Source organism: Lithobates pipiens, unplaced genomic scaffold, assembly GCF_037356315.1.
Source record: "Lithobates pipiens isolate NorthernLeopardFrog02 unplaced genomic scaffold, aLitPip1_a1.2 Scaffold_8, whole genome shotgun sequence".
NCBI lineage: Eukaryota > Metazoa > Chordata > Amphibia > Anura > Ranidae > Lithobates > Lithobates pipiens.
In genome coordinates this window covers 195,538,959-195,556,502 of record NW_027507903.1, presented here as the reverse complement: position 1 = coordinate 195,556,502, position 17,544 = coordinate 195,538,959, and the positions used below count along the sequence as shown (strand labels likewise).

General features: G+C 43.4%; 1 protein-coding gene across 3 annotated transcripts in view; it reads left to right on the top strand.

Moving 5' to 3' along the window:
• Positions 1 to 17,544, top strand: part of PLXNB2 (plexin B2) — a 342,174-nt gene that overhangs the window by 69,791 nt on the left and 254,839 nt on the right. The window lies entirely within an intron of this gene.

Genomic DNA, 17,544 nt, shown 5'->3' with positions numbered 1-17,544 from the left:
GTCAGGTGTTCTAGGGACATAAAATTACACACATAAATTCCTGCTAACCTATCACATCGTTGAAGGCCCTTCATATTTCTAACACATAGCATGTACTGTACATACCAATTACAAACCAAAATACATTCTACTGAGCAAAGTGTAAAGAAAAGATTACCTGCGGTTTAGTAGTGCAGTGGTCCACAGAGGAGAGCAACGGTCCAGGCAGCAGGCAGGAACATGGACAGCGACAGCAAATCAGGCAGCAGGCAGGAATAGTCAGGTAGAGATGTTGTCAGCACAGCCAATGCATTGGTCCAGATAGCAGGCAGGGATGTGGTCAGCAAAGCAAAAGGATCAAAGGATCGTCCATGCAGCAGGCAGGAATCCTGTCCATAGTACATGCAACAGGCAGAGGTATCGTCAGCACAGCCAGAGTATTTGTCCAGGGAGCAGGCATGACCATAAAGCTTAGGGCATCGGTGAGGAAAGAATGGGGACGGGGTAGAGGCTTCTCCCACCCAAATCGCTTTGAAGCCTCCGGACAACCAGATCCTGTTCTGGGAACACAAAAAAACAAAACTGGTTTTCTGAACTCCTAACACTATTCTGGAGCCCCTCACATGTGAGACCCCTGTATATCGGGGTAAAAGATCAATCCAAGGGGCAGGCAAAAACATGATCAACATGCAGAGGTCAGTGCAGGTAAAAGGCAGAAATAGACGGTAGGCAGAGGCATAGTCGATACAGTCCAGGGTCAGTTCACTTGAAAGGCAGAAACATGGCGGATAAACCATGCAGACGGTAGGCAGAGGCATAGTCGAGAAACAGGTAAGGGTCAGTTCACATGGAAGACAATATGGTTGGTTGAAGCAGGGAAATATTCAGGACGGAAATTGAAAATGGGGAAATGGCAGTATTAGAAATGGGGGCTAATAGTTTTCCAGAGTGTGATATCGTCTGAAGCATTGTCCGATGCAAAGGCCAGGTTGGGAGGGACAGTCGGGACAATGGAAGCTAGTGTCTTTCCTAATTCCTCTTTTGGTGCACACCTGACATTTTTTTTTTTGGTGTCGTCTTCCGCATCCTGATGGTGGAATGCGGTCTGGAAAATGATGCTCATGCAGTCTGCTGCCAGAATCTGAGCGAATGCTTTTAGGGGGAATCTTGTTGGTAGATCAGGGAAGTGACAATGTCTTCAATATACTTTATGAAGGTGGTGGGTGTTTCTGTTGACTTTTGGTAGATTATAAAAGAATTTAAAAGGGCCAAATGAAAAAAGTAAATTGCGATTTTTATTTTTTTTATTTTTTTTGTACCAAAAAAGGGATTTTCTTGTTGAAAGATAGGGCTGCAACATCTGGTCGTTTAAATCCACCCCCCCCCCCCCCCATGAATTTATTATACTCGCTGATGCAGGAAGGCTTGCGAACGGGACCGCATCTTCTGTGAAGTTCCACCGTGGTGTCATCGTGGATGGTGAACATCATGTACACATCTTTCCTATCCCTCCACTTCACAGCCAACACTTCCTCATTCCTCAGGCTTGCCGATTCCCCCCCTTTGAATGGATGTGGTGACAAGACGCTGTGGGAAGCCCTTTCGGTTTTTCCTTGTACCACAGGCCAAAGTTTTTTTTTATTTTTTATTTTTCTATTAGGTACAGGTGGTGGAGAAGGGGCAGACTAGTGTAATAGTTATCCCTATAAATATGATATCCCTTTTGGAGGAGTGGGAATGCCAACTCCCAAACTATTTTTCCACTTCCCGTCCATGTAGGATGGACACTCAGGGGGCTGGAGCTGGGAATCTTTGCCTTCGTACACGCGGAATGAGTACACATAACCGGTGGCGCTTTCGCAGAGCTTGTTCAGCTTCAAGCCATACCTCGCTCTCCTACTGGGGATATACTGCTTGATTCCCAGCCGGCCTGTGAAATGCACCAGGGCTTCATCCACACATGTTTTTGTCAGGGACATAAAGTTCTGAAAACTTATTGGAAAAAAATTAATTAGGGGCGAATTTTATACTGTTTGTCAACGTTTGGGTGATTTCGGGGGGGGGGGGGGTGGAGTGTGCATTGTCACTAAAATGCAGGAAGCGCATTATAAGTTTGTATCGGGACCTGGACATGAATGTGGAGAAAATTGCCATATGATGGATGGATTTGGTCGACCAATATTTATGCGTTTCATTTTTTTTTTTGTAAGCCCCATGTTGAGCGTTCGGCCTAAAAACAATTTAAACTCTGCCGCTGTTGGGGGTCGCCATTCAAAAGGGCGGGCATAGCTGGAGCTGGGGTTGGCTGCAATGAATTGTTGGGCATAAAGGTTGGTTTGGTCCGCGATGCCTTGAACCAATTCGTCGGGGAAAAATATATAAATAAAAATCAATTTCGGAAAAACCCGCAGTGTTGACCTGCACACCTGGCTGTGCTGTAAAAGGGGGGGATCATGGCTGACCCTGCGGTAGAAGGCAGCCACAATGGGTTTGCCAAGCTATCTGGAATCTGGGTTTGGGCCCTAATTCATTGGCGTGCACTGGGCCTTTCCTTCTGGGGTCTAGCAGTGCTTGTACCGGGCCTCTCCTCCTGGGGTCTACCGTTGTTGGCACTGCTGGTAGCTGCCTGGTGCTCAGACCGTTTTCTTTTAGGATGGACTGCTTCCTCCTCCAATTCGGATCCCAATGTGCTGCCTTCAGGGGGCTCATATTCCGAAACGGAATCGGAAACAGAACTGAGTGATGAGAGCTCCCCGTTGCTCTCATCGGTCAGGCTGAGTATTAGGTATGCCTCTTCTGGGGTGTAAAACTTTCTGGACATAGTGGCTGTAGGTAATCTGGTGGCAGGTGGTGAGGTGGCGGTTTCTCTGGTGGCAGGTGGTGAGGTGGCGGGTACTCTGGTGGCAGGTGGTGAGGTGGCGGGTACTCTGGTGGAAGGTACTTTGGCAGTACTTTGGTGGTGGGAACTCTGGTGGCAGGTACTCTGGTAGTACTCCAGGCAGGTGGCGGGTACTCTGGGGACAGGTACTCTTTATTTGGGGGGGGGGCAGTCTGGGCACAGTGAGGCAATTACTGGGGTACAGTAGTGGTAACTCACTGTTAGCTGATCTCCTCCTCACACTGGATCGGTGTGTGAAGATTACTCAGCAACAGGAGTTACACACATCTTTTGTTTACATTTAGTGACTGGCTGTCATTGGGCATAGCCAGTCACTAAATAGCCAGTGTTCTTCTATTTTTACACGGATCGGGGCTTGGCTGTAGCTAGGGAGAAAGCTTCAGCCAGCCTCAGCCCCAATCACTACTGATCTCTCCGGGAGTGCGCACGTGCGCCGTGCACGCTGCTCCTGGATGTCATGCAGCGCCGGCTTGTGACGGATCACAGCCGGTAAAGCTGCTCCGCCACTCGCCGCCACCGCTTCAATACCCCCCATCAGGGAACGACTGTGTCCCTAGGGACACACCGGATCCCCGATCGCCGCTCTGCGGGTCCCTGGGGGCCCACAGTAGCGGCGGAAAGCCGAGGATGTCATATGACGGCCACCCAGGATGGGAGATCCCATCTGTGGCCATCATTTGACTATGGCCGGGTATTGAAGTGGTTAATCAGCAAAGTTATTCAAGAGTGGCTCCTTTGTTTGCATTGGATGCATGTCTGTGGAGAGTGGATGGGCTCCTGGGCCTGCACTGATACAACGCTCAAATTTGAGGGAGCAGAGGAGTATCGCTGGGGAGACGTTTGCAATTTCATTACAACTATAACATACCTGAAAACCCCATGTAAACCTGTATTTATAGATGTGACTCTATAGATTTATTTAATACAGATATATTTTGATTTATATTTAATCTTTTACAAACATTTAATATAGGTTACATCAGTATTGCCTTAATGTTGCAAATCATTCTCCATTTTGTAAAGCGAGAACACATCAGTGGCTTTACCTTTGTGACCATCTCTAAGTACATTTCAATATTGCCCTGTCTGAACGGGGTGGGGGGGGGGGGGGGACAGTGCTGAGGTGCAGATATGTGTCTAATTTAGGCTGTTATCTTTTGTACTTGTTACCTTTTACCTAGTCGAAGGAAGCGTTTTCAGAAGGTTCTTGGTGAACTAAAAGCTCAGGAACAGTTCATTACAGAATGTTGGTGCTCTTTTTGTGATCAGATGGCAGCGGAGTTTAAAAACGCTGAAAAGTCTAAACACTTTCTGCAAACATAAATGTCCATAGTAAGGTGAAAGATCTAAAGCTACTGCCAATGAAGATCAAATGTTAATGGCGTTGTAAAGGCAGACGTGTGTGTGTTTTGTGTTTGTTTGTTTTTTTTTTTTTCTTTTTTTTTTTTTTTAAAACCTGTGTATAGCAACCCCCTAATTACCTGAGCCCCATTTCTGTCTCCAGCACAGTTCATGAGTGTCTTAGCTGTCCGGGACTCTCCTCCTGATGGGTGAGACACTGCAGCGGTGCCATTGGCTCCTGCGGCTGTCAATCAAAGCCAGTTAGCCAATCAGTGGAGGGGGCGGGGCAGGGTTGGGGCTCAGTGTCTGAATGGACACACGGAGCTGTGACTCGGTGCGGTTGCCCCTATAGCAAGCTACTGGCTGTGGGGGCACTTGACAGGAGGGAGGGGCAAGGAGCAGCGTAGAGGTACCTCTTTTAATGAGACTTTACAATCACTTTTAAGTGGTATCGGTTGGGGTCTTGACTGGTAGTTATGACTCTTTAATCTTTCTTTGAAAGGTATGTTTTTCATTTACAGCGTGTTGTGTTTTGGGGCTTTTTCTGATTCTCTCATACAGAAAAAAAATGCAGATTGCTAGTAATAGGCCATAGAATGGACATTCTGTCATCCAAATCAGAACTAGCTTGGGTAGAGCGGTCTAAAAAATGTACCGTATATACTCGAGTATAGGCCGACCCGAATATAAGCCGAGGCCCCCAATTTACCCCCAAAAAAACTGGCAAACTTATTGACTCGTGTATAAGCCGAGGGTAAGACATGCCTGTCCATCCCTGTGTGTGTGTCCGTCCATCCCTGTGTGTCCGTCCATCCCTGTGTGTCCGTCCATCCCTGTGTGTCCGTCCATCCATCCCTGTGTGTGTGTGTGTCTCCATCCGTGTGTGTGTGTGTGTGTGTGTCCAGCCTACCTGTGTCCTGAGCCTTTGTCCCGAGCCTCCGTCCCGTGCCGAGCCTCCTTGCCTCCGTGCCTCGCCGCCGTGCCTCGCCGCCATGCCTTGCCTCCGGTCCCGTCCCGTGCCGTGCCGTCCTGTGCCTTGCCTCCGTCCCGTGCCCTCTTCGTTCGTCGGCGGCCATTGTAAAATTCAAAAGCTGCGCCGCCGCCTTCGCCTGTGATAGGCGGAACACTGAATTTCCCAGCAGCCTGTGTTCCGCCTATCACGTACATCGTATCATCCTCGTCCGTAGTACGAGGATGATACGAAGTCCGTGATAGGCGGAACACAGGCTGCTGGGAAATTCAGTGTTCCGCCTATCACAGGCGAAGGGGGAGCCGGAGGCGCGGCTTTTGAATCAGAATGGCCGCTGTCTGTCTGCTCGACACGCTGATCGAGCGGGCAGACAGCGATGACTCGAGTATAAGCCGAGGGGGGCACTTTCAGCCTCAAAAAAGAGGCTGAAAATCTCGGCTTATACTCGAGTATATACGGTAACCTATTCCTTTCTGAACATGCCATTTGCATTGTTAGATTTTCTGATTTACATCAAAGAAAATGCTTCTATTGTGATCAAAGTCTTATCTAAAATTTCTAATGTGATAGACCACTGAAACACAGTTTGAAATGTTTTGAATTTTAATTTTGGAAGCCCTATAATGTGTTAGAAGAAGCATAAGGTCACAATATATGAAGACAATTATTTTACAATCATCTCGCAAAAAGCTGTCAGAAGCTTCAAAGCCAAGACAAGCTCAGTGTGATACCAGAACGGACCTTCAGCTTTGCTGCGCTTTTCAAGTTCCTCTACTAAGGAATTTCTTCTTTATTATTCATAAAAGCAGTGATTTCTGTAGTCATGCCTAGGGAGTTAACTTTCTTGCACTTTAATTTCCAGTGTTTTGTGCAGCAGCAGTAATCCATTTTCTTAACTATATGAGATTCCTTAGTTATTAATTCATGACTTAGATATTAAGTTTGCCATAGACTTTAGAGGTTTGCAAATGTCTCTCTAACCTGTTTTTTTAACTATATGTATTAAGACTAGTAAAGTAAAATTAGATATTTTACATTTTAGTTTTGGGCCATAGATGGTGCAAAAAGAAATTGGCATGGTTTATTGTTCAACACAGACAGTGCTAAAGGGAATCCCTCCTGCCAAGAAATGGTCTGCTCCCAGCGGGGGCGGGCGGGCGAAGCCCCATAATCGCAAGTGAATCCAGCAGGCTGGTTTTACCCAAGTTGATCAATAGATTTCTGCTGAACCAGCCGAGATTCCAACCATCTTTCGCCAGCCTTATACTCTGAGAAGCTAATTTGTTTCTAAATGATCCGACCCTTTGCAGATCCCCGTTTCACAGATTATGAGAATCCGCCAGTCAGCATTGTGGACAGCCTCCCATTTCTCATCCACGTAGTCCTTGTCCAGAGCATAAAACCACCTCTGTTGCTTGTTATACATTCATGTAGATGCAGTCCTGTTGGGAGCTTCATGTGCAAGTTACATCCTGTTGGGAGCTTCATGTGCAAGTTACCTGGCTTCCAACCATGTTATATACATGGGGTGCTACCTCCGTTGCAGCCCCTTAAAGCATCCCGTCCCCCTTCCTCAAGGGAAAGAACCAGTTTTATCAGATTCCAGACTATTTGCCCCATCTCTGACCACCCACTAGTCGCACTTCCCCAGGTATTGGCCAGAGGGTGGTAATTAGTTGGGTGAGAGATTTGCAATTCTTTCCCTAAACTCTGAAAGTTTCTAAACAGAGTTGGGAAAATAATCTCTCCACCTGGGAAACTAGGAACAAACTCAAGAAATCAGCTCTAGTTTCTCTAACTAAAGAGCAAGCTAAACACTAAATTTACCTAGCAGCCTGCTTAGGAGGGTGCTACATACAGTATAATCTGTAATACAGGTTTATACAAAACTGTCTGCCCAGGAAAAACTTCCACGAAACATAGTAGAGCAAATTCATAGCTACCCGGAGATATTAGTGGGGGTTGTGTTAAAGTGATGTCTACATTGCAAAATTATATTGGGAATCCTATTGTTTTGAATAGTGAACTCCAAACAACTAAATCCAGAGAAAATATGAATAAAGGAGCTTTTTTTTTTATTTGCCAAAAGATTTGCATTTCTGTCCTTGCAGATGCACCTGGAGATGTCACTCCAGGAAATGTACAGGCTGGTAGTGAGTCTCTCGGCATGAGCCACTGCTAATTGTAATGTGGAACACACCCCTCAAGGTTGTGTCGCATGTGGCAGCTAACGGGGGGAAGATGATCATCCCTGCTGGATCTGCCTTGCTAAATGACGCATGATCATGTGGCGCAGAGAGGGGAAAACGGGACGGACATGTACTGGTTTATTTGCTGGAGCCACCACTAAAGCTGATGCAAAGAGTCATGTGGGATGGCTTCCAGCAGGAGATTAGAACTAAATGGCTTCCTCTGAGTATACCACCTGAGCATGTGCACCAAGGGTGGCAAAACTAGAGCTGGAGAATCAACTGCTATTCAGTTGCCACCAAACATTAGAAAGTGAGGAAAAACCGCAGGATCAACCAGTTATCGAGCAGTGTAGCTCATGACCTCCTAGATCGAATGCCTACATTTGGGGCCCATTTGCACATATCAGCAATAGCCTGAGGTAAACCCTGTGCTGTGAGCAGAATTATACTTGAATGTTAGCCTACAGCTAAATTCCAAATATGGCTTTTTTGCATAGTTACTGTGGTACAGCTTTGATCAGCTTTCTCTGATTGGATGAGGTGAAGATTGTGATGTCGCTGCCCCAACTCTCCACCTCATCCAATCTGAGAACACCTTCAATTTACTAAGAAAATGCACCCCATTCTGCGAATGGCACTCTGTAGCAGGGTTAGTTGCTTGCAACAAGACCTGGAAGACAGCGACAGTGATCATCTGCTTTCACAGGTATGACAAATGCATACTTACATTGTCCCAAACTGTAACTATGCAAAGAAAAAAGCCACACCTGAAATCCCGCTTTAATAGTCTTACTGGGATTGGTAGTTTAACATAGAGGTGGAAACCCTAGGCCAGTGATGGCGAACCTTGGCACCCCAGATGTTTCGGAACTACATTTCCCATGATGCTCAACTGCACTGCAGAGTGCATGAGCATCATGGGAAATGTAGTTCCGAAACATCTGGGGTGCCAAGGTTCGCCATCACTGCCCTAGGCCTTGCCAGAGAATGAAAGGTGAGGGGTGGGACATAAAATGACCACACCCCACCCGTGGGAACATGGCCGGCAGTAGAAAATGCTAGAAGCTGAAGGAAAATGTAAAAATAAATACTTAACCATAGTGATTTTGTTGATAAGTTGACAGTTTTCCAGAATTGGTCCTCTGGCCCGAGCTGTCACCTATAAAAGTGTCATTAATAAGCAGCCGGCATGGAGGACCAGAAGAAAGCAGATCCCTCTCTCCTATACCTTTTTTGTGGCCTTTTTTATGAGGTTTGGCCCTTTCTTTGAAAGGGGATGTTAAGTTTTTAATTGAAATTGGTAGCTTGAGATTTAAAGCTGAGATGTGTTTATGTATAAGCTGTTAATACTTATGTTATGTTTGTTGCTTAATTGTTTACGTATTGTTTGGTGTTGATATAATAAATTATTTATATCTATAATGAAGGGCCATGACCTATTCAATCCAAAGGTTTGCGTCAATGAGTGATATGAGTTTTGCCTATGATCCCATATACTGTTCAATGCTTAACAAGTTCTGCCTACAAATAAAAAAACATTTTTTTGGCCAATTGCTTACAGATTCAGCCTACAAAGCAGAGATCACATGACCAAATATTTAGCCATATGGCCAGTACTATAGGCAACTTTGAAGAACTAATTTCCAGGTTGTTATTCAAGCTTTAGGTTAACATACAAATAAACTGTAGGTCCACCTTAAATCTATCTAAAAGTTTTTTGGCATTAAAAAATGTTTGTCACGGCATTCCATTGTAAAGTATTGTATGTTGCAATATAAATGGATTGACTTTTTTTTTTTTTTTTTTTTTTTTTTTATATTTATTCCATACATCCTGGTCCTGTTGGGTTTGGTACCTAAGCACTTCATATATTTGCAAGTCATTTTTCTTTTTCATGGAAGAAGTTAGTTCTTTACCTCATGTGGCAATACATTTTTGTATAGTACAATGTGCAATTTATTTGGCTGATTTGACTGCTTCATTACTAATTGCATTGTTGACTGACATGCACAAGCAATTTAATTAGCTTGGCTTATAATTGTAGTGTCAAACACATCTGACAAAGAACAGACTTTTCATCTAAATGCAGCTGAAATAATAAACTTTCCGAAGTCTGTCTGCAAAATGTGTATTTCTAAATATAAAGTGTATGCTTTATTGATTTAAGCATTCAGGTTTGTCTTTCAGTGTTTTTAGCCTTCTGGGCAAACTTTCTATGTATGGTCCTGAGGTGACCCTGAACGTGTGTATTTATAGTGGACATTCCAGCACTTTGCATGTCTGTCAAAAAAGGTCACCAATTGGACCATTAACTAAAACCATATGCATTTGTAAGCTGACCCTTAATGTTGTCTACTACAATATAGTCTTATGCCAAGCGATTGGTCATAGAATATGTAACCAAAGCTAGTATTGCTAGCTTTATTCCTTTAAAAAAAAAAAAAAAAAAAAAAAAAAAGTGAAAGCTATTCGGTGTATCTTGGACCCTCGCTTAGGTACTTGTTAAATCACTGAAGACAAACAGGCCTACAATTTCACACCATAGCAGGAGATCACATGCTCTCTTGTACTCGAAAGCAGTGGGTATTTTGTGACAGCTGCAGTGGGGGAAGGCACTGTAGATGAGTGCTGTGAAAATTAGTATAACTTGGTCAGAGGAGGGATTTAAAGGGACAGTGTCACGCTTCCCCTCAATGGGCAGGGTGATGGAGTCTCTACATATTCATAGCTATTGTGCTACACAGAAACATGATCAAAAAATATAATGAAATGTATTTGTGTGCAGCATATAGTAATGCAATGTTTTTGGATCGGTTATGGGAGGAAGCTTTAAGTTCCTCAATCATTCACTTAAGGAATGTAATGGCTGACTCGGGGAGTTGATTTACTAAGAGCAAATAGGCTGTTCGCTTTGCATGAGAATTTGCACTTTGCAAGTGTTTGAATGTGGGAGAGCTCTACGAACTTCTTAAATCATTTGAAAGCAAGTGAATTTAATACCACATTCAGTAAGCTAAGAGAAAATTGGTGTTATCGCTCACTCTCTCTCATACTGGTCAAACTGGTCTGCATGGCTGTCGTTCCCAGAAGGAAGCCTCTTCTAAAGATGATGCACAAAAAAGCCAGCAAACAGTTTGCTGAAGACAAGTAGACTAAGGGCATTGATTACTGGAACCATGTCCTGTGGTCTGAGACCAAGATAAACTTATTTGGTTCAGATGGTGTCAAGCATGTGTGGTGGCAACCAGGTGAGGAGTGCAAAGACAAGTGTGTCTTGCCTATAGTCAAGCATGGTGGTGGGAGTGTCATGATCTGGGTGCTGCTGACACTGGGGAGCTACAGTTCACTGAGGGAATCATGAATGCCAACATGTACTGCAACATACTGAAGCAGAGCATGATCCCCTCCCTTTGGAGATTGGCCCGCAGGGCAGTATTCTGACATAACGACCCCAAACACACCTCCAAGACGACCACTGCTTCGCTAAAGAAGCTGAGGGTAAAGGTAATGGACTGGCCAAGCATGTCTCCAGACCTAAACCCTATTAAGTATCTGTGGGGCATCCTCAAATGGAAGGTGGAGCAGCACAAGGTCTCTTACATCCACCAGCTCTGTGATGTCATCATGGAGGAGTGGAAGTGTTGCCAGCGGTTTAGACATTAATGGCTGTGTTTAGTTATTTTGAGGGGACAGCAATTTTACACTGTTATACAAGCTGTATACTCACTACTTTACATTGTAGCAAAGTGTCATTTTCTTTAGTGTTGTCACATGAAAAGATAACATATTTACAATAATTTGAGGGGGTGTACTCCCTTTTTTGAGATGCTGTACATATATGTATATCTTAATCTGCTTTCCCTACCCAGAGTTATTAATTTACCTATAGGTTCAACAGAGACCTATATTTTTCAAAACCATTTTGTTTTATAATGTTATACATTTTAATATTTTGATCTTGTTTTGCATTTTATGAGCAACTTTGTGTCTTTAACCACTTGCCGACCTCCGCACACACATACGCCAGCAGAATGGCTCTTGGGCAAATGGGCATACCTGTACGTCCCTTTGAATTTGCCACCTTGCATGCGATGTTGCCAACGGCACGCGCTCCGCGGGACCTGCAAACTCTGTTTGCCGGCGGTCTGCGATTGTGAGATGGAGTGGCAGAATGGGGAGAGGCCTATGTAAACAAGGCATTTCCCTGCCTAGTGACATGATGGAGATCTACTGCTCCCTGTCATTGGGAGCAGTGATCGCTGTCATGTCAGTGGTAACCCCCCCCCACGGTTAGGACACAGTTAAAGCGGGAGTCCACCGGGACTCCGCGTTTTTTTTTTTTTTTTTTTTTTTTTTTTTTTTTTTTTAAAAGCCAGCAGCTACAAATACTGCAGCTGCTGACTTTTAAATAGTGACACTTACCTGTCCAGCGCGCCCGCGATGTCGGCACCCGAAGCCGATCGCTCGCTCGTCTATCGGGTCCTGCCGCCGCCATCTTGGGTATGGGAATCAGGAAATGGAGCCTTTCGGCTTCATTTCCCGGTTCCCTACTGCGCATGCGCGAGCCGCGCGGCGCAATCCGGACGGTCCCCGCTGCCTCTGGGAGCTGTGTGGTTCCCAGCAGGCAGCGGGGCGCTTGCGGAAAGGGGCGTAACGTACGCCCCTTTCCGCAGAGAGCTAGCCCGGAAGTGGGTGCAGTTACCTGGATTATCCAGGTAACTGCACCCCCCTCCCCCTGAAAGGTGCCGATTGTGGCGCCGGAGGGGGGGGGGGATTCCGATGAGCGGAGGTCCATTTTAGGGTGGACCTCCGCTTTAACACCTTGATCGCCTCCTAGTGTTTAACCTCTTCCCTGCCAGTGTCGTTTATACAGTAATCAGTGGCTATTTATAGCACTGATCGCTGTATTAATGACAATGGTTCCAATTTAGTGTCAAGTGTCCTATGTGTCCGCCATAATGTTGCAGTCTCGATTAAAAACCACAAATCGCAGCCATTACTAGTAAAAAAAAAAAAAAAAAATGCCATAAATCTATCCCCTGTTTTGTAGACGCTATAACTTTTGTGGAAACCAATCAATATACACTTATTGTGATTTTTACCAAAAATATGCAGAAGACTACATATCTGCCTAAACTGTGGGAATTTTTTTTTTTTTAATGCATTTTTTGGGGATATTTATTATAGCGAAAAGTAAAAAACATGCTGGCTGCATACAATATGCAGCCAGCATGCTCAACAGGGATGCATGGATCCGGACAAAACCACCTGTGGCCTCTATTCCAGGTCTCTCATTCAGATATCTTTGCGACATATAGCCATTCACACCACCAAATGATACCGTTAGACAGTAATAACAAAGAATCATAGTGCAGTCATCTTATTAAAGCAGCTTAACCACTTGCCGACCAGCCGCTGTCATACTGTGGCAGGTTGGCACGTTCCTGTGATTTGCCATAGCTGTGTGCCGGCAATGTCACAGTCCTGCTAAAAATCGCGCATCCCCGCCAATACTAGTAGGGATGAGCTCAGGCGTGTTTGCATGGTCCACGTGCAGAGCTCGCCAGGAAGTTGGCACGGCGCTGCACTAATCACAGGCAGTGAGACATTGCCAATCTCTGCAGCCTCGCATCGGGGCAATGTCTCACCGCCTGTGATTAGCACAGTGCTGCGCCGACTTCCTGGCGGGCTCTGCACATGGACCATGTGAATACGCCTGAGCTCATCCTTATATACTAGTAAAAAAAAAAAAATAATTGTACAAATGCCAAAAATCGATCCCCTATTTTGTGCAAACCAATCAATATACGCTTATTGCAATTTTTTTTAACCAAAAATATGTAAAAGAATAAATATTGGCCTAAACTGATGAAGAAATATTTGTTTTGTTTTTTTAAATTTTATTTTTTTGATATTTTATTATAGCAAAAAGTGAAAAAAAATTAAAAAAATTTGGGTTTTTTTTTTGTTTGTTAATAGTGCAAAAAATAAAAGCCGCAGAGATGATCAAATGCCACCAAAAGAAAGCTCTATTTGTGGGGGGGGGGGGACATTTGTTTGGGTACAGCATCGCGCAAGTGACAGTTAAAGTGACACAGTGCCGTATCGCAAAAAATGACCTGGTCATTAAGGGGAAAAATCTTCTGGTCCTTATGTGGATAAAATCAATACGTCAGTATAAAAACATAAAGAATGCTACTTGTAACTCGCATCAAAATTGCCACCACAGCAAGCAGTAGTGTGGTGACGTCACGTAGGTCTTCAGGGGCCTCTAAAATCGAATGCGTTTTGTTAAATTGTAATGCATTATTTTAAGCATTTCTCTAGAATTTCCAAACTCCTTTATATATTCCTGGAGTGACAATCTAATAATGTAGTGGGGATGGGGAAGTAAATGGGAGTGAAGGAGTGCACAGGGAGAGAACTGGTCTGGGGAGGCTGTTAATTTACACAGTGCTTGGCACTGCTACCGTGCTGGGAGGGGAAACGCTCAACATGTGGTTTGCAGGGCATTGAACTCGCAGGCAGGCAGAGGGGAGCCTATGTCACTCAGCCAATACAGCTTGTCAGGGGGCTGGGGCTTTAGCAGACAGGCGGAGCTTTGAGGAAAGGAGAAGTCTGGGTGGGTAAACGTCCGTCCCTCCCTGACGTTTTCGTTACTTTCTAATTAAAAATAAAAAATAAATAAAAACTGATTGGCCTAGTTTAAGTCAATTGACTTAATTAGAATTTTTTTCCATTTTGGTTTTCGTTGCTGAAAACATGCAACTTACAAAAATTGTAATTAAATATTTTTGCTGACCAAAATTAACACAATGCCAAAAGCTTGTGTATAATTTCCATTCATGCACTTATGTCGGAGTACCCTAATCCAGGTTTGGGGAAATTTACAAAAGAACTTGAGTGCAAGAGGAATGCAGAAGCAGACACATCGCTTTTCCTCTGCATTCCTCCTGCCACTCCTTGTCTGTGGAAAGTGGTCACAGCCGAGACCCGCTGCAGCTATGAATCGTGCATCTCCTTCAAAGCTGGTGTCCAAGTGGCAGGTTGGACTGCATAACTATGGTTAGAAGGCACTTAGAAATATGGGACAAATACTACTAGATGTGCTTTGCCCCATATGGCACAGAACTGTAAAAATAAAAATGATAGACCTTCTTTAAAAGAAGTATGGGTTTTTTCTTTTCCCCTATTCATACTTAGGTGGATGCAGCATCGGTCCTCCACCGCCTCTGCGCTGAGAAGCGAGCGATCAAACCCCGCCAATGGCTCTGTTCTCACAGCTCCCCGAGCAGAGAGCTGCTGACTGTCAATCAATCTGTACTGGGCAAGTGCACCTGGTGTGAATGGGCCCTTCGTTTTTCAATGGTTGCTCATGATTTACTTTGACACATTTTTTTGAATTTCTATCTCTTAAATCATCACTTTCCTCATTGGCTAAAATTTAAGAATATCTATGTATATGTGTGTATATATATATATATATATATATATATATATATATATATATATATATATATATATATATATATATATATATATATATATATATATATATATATATATATAATTTCTACTGTTTTGTCCTAATTTTCATTTTAGCTCTGTTGGTTATTTGGAATACCAACATACTTACACCTCAAAAATCCCTTTCTACTTATTGGGCTATTTTGGAAACTGGATGTGATGTAGCAAGTAGACACGCAAGTTGGGGACATCTTGGATTTTGAAATGCTTGTATGTGCTACACATTATTAATTGGGGCTGATTTTTTTTTTTAAAACTGGTATTTTCATTTGTTGATTGGGTAACACCTCCATACTAGGTTTGTTTTCACACATGCGGACCATACGTTTTGAACTGTTCAGTCACATTTTTTCAAAGAAAAATAGATAAAGTTTATATCTCCTTATTTAAATTTTTTTTTTATAAATCTAATGGAAGAAAAACAAGTGCTTTGCAAAAAAAAAAAAAAAAAAGCTAAAGCTGTGTAGGAGCAGAGTGTGAGAATGGGCCCTACTGATGCACTAGGTTCTTTTTTTTTTATTTCTTTTTTTCCATTTGCTACATTGTTCCTTATTCAGCACCGTTATCCAGTGACTTGTATTAAAAGATTAAATCTGATATTTTTACTGAACTTGTTCAGTGCCACCTGTCATAATCATTACTTATGAACATTTGAAGAGCTTGCACTGTTTTTCAAAACTATCTGCATCAGTTTTCTTTCCTGTCATTAAAATGCAAATATAGTCATAACTGTTTGCATTGTTGATAATGGACATGCTGCTGACCTGTCTAACATTTCCCTCAGTCCCTGTTCCAGAGTTCTTCACTGTGCTGTTCCAACTAGAGCCACACATATATGTTCTCCCAAAAGTGTCGGCTTCTCCCTGCGCATGCATGATGTTTGGCCATATTCATTCCTGTGGGGAGCTTTTCTCATGATGGCTCTTATGGAGGTCCTGCAGCCTAGAGATAGGCTTTCACAAAAGTTTGTCTATGCAGTCTATACTAATAAATAATAAGCTGAAAATATTGCCCCATAATGCTCCAGGTCTCCGTTCATGGCAATGGGTAGCTGTCACTTTTTTTTCTGCTGGGAACTGACCACCTTCAGGCTTTAACCCCCACCCCACTCAATCTGGTTCCTATTTCCTCCTCCTTCCACATCAACACATCCCTATAAAAACAGTGTGTGCCTGTGCTCAGGACACAAAGCATTGGAGATTCAACACTGTTTTACTTTGTGTTTTTTTTTTTTTTTTTTTTTTATTGAAATGTCACACGTGACATTACGTTTAGCTCCCTTGACTGCAGCAGTCTTGGTGAATTGTCAACATGCCTCTCAGTGCCCACCATTGCAGTGCAGTGAACGGGCTTCATAGCAAATAAGGCAGATTGTTCCCAGTGCTCCCAATGCAAATGGTATGGATCGTATAAATGGTGTGATCTGCCATAACCAGCGTATCGGTGCTGTTTCTCCCAGCACACATCAGACTGAATTTTATATTGGTTGTCCTTGATGCATATTTTAGTTTGCTTTGTAAATGTACGTGGAATACATTTTCATGGTTGGCATTTTCTTTCTTGTTCTGCTAAATATGATTATTTTGCTTGTTGCTGCTCTCCCAGTGCACTTTGTCTGGCAGACTGGTGTGAAATGGTCTCGGTTTAGATTTTGACTGTACAATTTAATTTCCACTATATTATACAGACATCTAAAATTGAATGTTTATGGAAGCTTCATGGCTTACTGCTTTTGGCCAGTGAAAATACCTTACTGTTTTCTGCGGTGATAAACTTAAGGTATTGCCCAATAATCTTCAAGTCGGTTGGCCAATCTTATTCAAGGCACCATTCTTGACATGTACGCTATCCAGTCTTTACAAACATTCATGTCCTATGTTGGGGTTGCACAAATACTGTGTTTTTTTTTGCCGGCAAGTACGAGTACCAATACCAGTTAAGCCTTGCAGATTCTAGCTGTACCCTGCAGATAACAGCCATCTAGGGTATATGCCACTGAATAGGGTATTGAGATTATAATTTGAAATCTGGTGCCCGTTTTTTAGAGCCATTTGGGGGGAAGATGTTGTTACACTGTTAATGAACAAAAGCTGTTTTAATATGTCACCCTCCACTTATGAATTCATGCATCTCATATACTGTTGGAAATTACCTCCTTTTTAATGCAAAACTCAATAAAAGGTGTTAAACCCAGTGGCTTTTTTGGCGCGTGTGGTATATTGCAAGATCATTTGCCACATAGTGGGTTGTCGTTGGTTTTTGTTTTTTTCCCCTAGAAGCTCAGACTTGTTTTTTGATATATTGGATGTGACTGCTGCATATTAGTTTCATCTTTTTTAGAATATGTAGAATTAAGTCCTACTATAGATGGTTTGAACCTCGGACAGTTCCTGCTGAACCATGTATTGACAGGCTGAATATACAAAGATCAATCATTCAACTTGGGCACAACCAGCCTGCTGGATTTTCCATGCGATTATCGCTAGCTGCTAGTAGTAATCACTGTCTTCTCCCAGTGGGGGGGGGGAGAGAGAATCTCCCCTGTCAACACTGTCAGTGTTTATGGGGGAATCGGCTGTATGGGCAACTTTAGCTGTAATATAGTAAATACAATATTTGCTCTTTTGGTTTAGATA